The sequence below is a fragment of the Dipodomys merriami genome, unplaced genomic scaffold (genome assembly GCF_024711535.1).
Source record: "Dipodomys merriami isolate MVZ:Mamm:240054 unplaced genomic scaffold, mDipMer1.0.p SCAF_4, whole genome shotgun sequence".
NCBI classification, from domain to species: domain Eukaryota; kingdom Metazoa; phylum Chordata; class Mammalia; order Rodentia; family Heteromyidae; genus Dipodomys; species Dipodomys merriami.
In genome coordinates, this window is record NW_027205603.1 from 32481911 (window position 1) to 32486652 (window position 4742).

The window sequence follows — 4742 nt, forward strand, 5'->3', positions numbered from 1 at the left end:
CAGAATGGGGCTGTTCAACAGATAAAAGATTAGTATTTAAAATATACAAAGAACTCAATAAATGAAATAAATAGCAAAAGAACAAATAATTCCATTAATAAACAGGCAAGTGAGCTGAACAGACAGTTCTCAGAAAAAACAATAAAATGGCTACTCAACATTTAGTCACAAAGCAAACTACACTAAGACTCCATCTCACTAGGATGGCTATCATCCAGGAAAAAAAATGCTGGCAAGGATGTAAGGGATAAGGAAGTCTCATACACTGTTAGTGGGAATGTAAAATAGTACAACCTCTATAGAAATCAGTATGAAGGCTCTTCAAAACAAGTAAAAATAGGCCTCCCCTATGATACCAAACCACAGTTGGGCATATATTCAAAGGACAGTTAGTCAATAGGTAAGAAAGACACTAAATAAGAAAGACACCTTCATACCTATATTTATTTCAGTACTGTTTACAATGCAATCAGCCAGGATGTCCACAAAGATATGTAAAGAAGAGAATATATATATATATATATATTCATACATATATATGCAGAGTATATACATATGTTATGCAGAGTATTATGCAGCTTTAAAGAAAAGTGAAATCATGTTATTTTCAGGGAAGTGGATTTAATTGGAAGCTATATTGAGGAAGATAACACAAGCTATTATATGTCTTTGCTCATTTGTAGAAGCTAAACCTAAAAATATAGATATTCATGAATATTCATGAAGAAAAATATATAATACCTGTATAAATAATTAGATAGATAGAGATAAACACAGAACATAAGTCTAAATAAAGGATTGCTTAAGAGAAGAGGAAGGAAAAAAGTAAAAAAGACTTTTTTTTTTGGAGGAGGGTTAACAATGTTCAATGGGAAACGTACTCATTACCTTACTCGTGTAACTGTAACCTCTCTGTCCAGTATTTTTACAATTAAAAGAAATCCACAAGCCTATCAGCTTGGTGATAGTGTTAGTATCTAATGTGTTGAAGGACACCCCAGTGTGAAAGAACCAGTAAGCAGCCCCTCCAACAGTGTAACAAGGATGTCAGCCTAAGCAGCTTTTGCACTCCAGTGTTCCACCCTTTTCTTCTACCTCCTGTCTAGCCCCCACGCCTTCCCCTCATTCTCCTTTCCCAAGCACAGTCAACATATTTTTAACTGACCTAGAACTTAGACTGGTTTGATCTCCTAGGTGCACCGATTAACCATGCCCTGAACTACTGCCATGTTTCAGTTCTAGAATTCCTGTTTGGTTGACAGGTTTTGTTCAAATATGCCTTGCCACCTTTACAGTTTCTAATTCCAGTTTACACTTTGGTTTTTATTTCAGGCATAACAGCTCTAGGATCTATGTCTGAAAATGCCAGCATGTGGAGTCCACATGGGTGTAGTTCTATTGCCTGTTGCTTCTGCTGCTTCTGTCTTTCATTTCCACATGTATCTTATTATCTCTGATACTTGGTCAAATACTGAATTTTAAAAATAAATCATAGATAAAGGGAAAAAAGGTAAAAAAGAAAGCTAGAAGGTGTATTCTGCAACTGTATTTGAAAACCTCACTGAAAACTGTTGATCAGTAGGAACTTGGGGAACATGGAAAGAGAACCAAGCTCAGATGGAGTTGGGTACTAGGACAAGGAGATTAGGGCTAACAGGAGTGGAAGAGGATGGATATTGTTGAAATAGATTGTCAATACATATGAAAATAGAACAATTAAACCTCTTGAAAATGTATTAGGAGCAGGGAAGAAGGTGAAGGAGAGCGGTGTGGGGGAGTGGCTGAAATACTGTTGTATATGTGTGTGTGGAAATGTCCAAATGAAACCTCTCCCTGTGAAGCTAATGTAGGCTCATTTTTTAAATACGATTGGATTTAAATTGCCTATATTTTAGTTAGGATTTTTCTTCTTCATAGTCATAAGTAACAATGGGCAGTAATTTTGTGTGAGATATTTGTCTAATATCTCACAATTTGTCTAACATTTGTCTAAGAAATCCCTTACCTAGGTAAGGATGTCAGTTTTCCAGACTCTTAAATGCCTTGGATATTTTCATATAGAATTATCTTGTAAGTATTTATGAAAACTGTCACACCTGTTTCTTTTTTATGTTACTGGGCCTGTGGCTTTCTAGGCCACCATACTACCACTTCAGTCACTCAATTTTGTACTGGTTATTTTTCTGTGTCCACACAGTCATAAAATGCTTCCCTGTGTCACTGGGATGGCAAACACATGTCACCACATCCAGCCATCATCAAGGTAGAATCTTCAAAACTTTTTGCCTGAACTGGCCTGGAACTCTGATCTCTGTTTCACAAGTAACTAATGTTATAGGCTTGAGCCACTGTACTAAGCCTATAACATTTTCTTCTTTAGAGTTAAATCTTTTTTTTTTTAGAGTTAAATCTTTTGACTACCTTTTTATACTGGTCTTTTTTGTTGTTGCTTTGTTTTGTTTTATGCCAGTTCTGGGACTTAAACTCAGGGTATAGACACTGTCCCTGAGCTTTTTTGCTCAAGGTTAATGCAGTATCACTTGAGCCACTTCTGGCTCTTTGGTAGTTAATTGGAGGAAGAGTCTCAGAGATTTTCCTACCCATGCTGACTTCCAGCTGTGATCCTCAGATTTCGGCCTCTAGGATTACAGGAATGAGCCACTTGAAGACCTTGGTCCTTTTTATTCTGTAAATTTGAGTTGATTTTACTTGTTTATATTATAAAGGAACTATAAGACACTTCTGGTGTCTCAGAGCTTTCAGACCAAGAAACACAGGTGCCAACAGCTTTACACAGACAGACCAAGAGATGGTGAAACACATTGTGAAACCTCAGTTCCTTGCAGACCTTGAGGAAATGAGGAAATTCTGAGAAGTCTCTTGACAAACCTCAATGTGCTGCCTGCCATCTGCTCCCCAGACAGTGGAAGGGAGGGCTGAAAATCTCTCTTTACTTCCCCTCAACTCAAATGAAGCGTTTCAAAGAACACCCCCACGATCTTGTTGTATGCCCCTTGGCATTTTCATGGCACAGTTTGGAGGCTTTCTGTGTCCACTGGGAAGAGAGGAGAGGGCTTCACAGAAAGCAGTCAGAGGAGCCCAGGTGATCCTCAGACAAAGTTGTTGGTGTTCAGTCATCTTGCAAGGATTAAAAATTGTGGTGATCATCACACAATGTAGATACATTGATAAAAATCATTATGTTGTACAACTGCAATGAATTAAATCTTTATTTGACATTGATATTTTAACATGATAATTAAAAAGTCAACAGATTAAGGACTAAGAGGAAAAGAGTTGTGTGCAACCTCATCATTCAGGAAAAGAATAAGAATTATTGTAGATATTATCTCTTGTGAACAGAACCTATTCGATAAACAGGTTCAATACATTTTTCTGGGTAATCATTTCCTCTAAATTTCGAAGTATGTTGCCAGAAGTATACATAGTGTTTTCTTTTAAACATTAAGAATCTTTCTGTAGTCACATCTGCTTCTTGTTCTTTCTAATATTTGTTCTCTTCTTGACAAGATTATCTGGTTTAGAGGATATGTTAACATTTTGAAAGATAAGACTTTAACTATGCTGTTCAAACCTATGTGTTATTTTTGTGATTTAAGGTCTATCTTTATTGAGTCTTTTCTCTGGGCTTATTTGATAAGGCTATTTTTTTCTTTTTTCTTTTTCCAGTCCTGGGTTGGAACTCAGGGCCTGGACTCTGTCCCTAAGCCTCTCTATGCTGAAGTCTAGCCCTCTACCACTTGAGCCACAGAACCACTTCCATTTTTTTCTGTGTATGTGGCACTGAGGAATTGAACCCAGAGCTTCATGCATGCTAGGCAAGCATTCTTCCACTTAGCCACTTCCCCAGCTCTCAAGGCTATTTTTTTTCTGGGGTTTAATTCCCCTGCTTTCCTGATTTGTCAAACGTTTAAAAAAATCTTTCTAGTTTTCTAATATTTACTATTAAGGTCCTATTTTCATTTTATTACTGTTTTATTTTCATATTTAAATTTATTTTTGACTGAAAATTAGAGAGATACTTTTTCCTCTTCCCCTTCCTTCCTTCTTTCCTTCCTCTCTTCCTTCTTTCCTTCTCATCTTCCCTTTCCTCCTATCCTGCTTCCATTCTTCTCTCCTTTCTCCCTCCTTTCCTCCCTTCTTTTTTGTCTCCTCCCTCCTCTCTTCCTTCTACCCACTCTCTTTTAACAACTTGTGAATGTTATTAGGCAGATGTTGCATGCCTAGCATACATGGTTTATTCAAGTTTTTCTTTTATATAATGATAGATAACATGGTTTTAAATTTGCTTTGAACTAATAAATATAATCAAAGTTTTAAGCCTCTGGACCCAATGTTATTTATGGCTCTAATAAGTTTTGGTTCAAACAGCAAATTCTCCCTTTGATATTCTCTGTGATCTTTTAGACCATTTGGGCTTTATAGCAATGTTGATAATGATGGTCATCAGTTTTATTAAAATGATATCCAGTGTTCTTTGAACCAGTATAATAACTATACAGTATTTTCTTCAAGATTAGTTGAGCCTACAATTTGAGACTATGTCCCCTACGCCTGAAGCAAAAACATTTCCCAGAAGCTTCAGTGACAGGACTTCTAAAGTGACTTTTGAAGTCTCATACAGGATTGTCACTGTAGAAATGGAAGTTGTGTACTCATTGGGTAAAGTTAAAAATAGAACCTTGGAAGGGAATTAGAGAATTGATGACATGTGAAAGCTG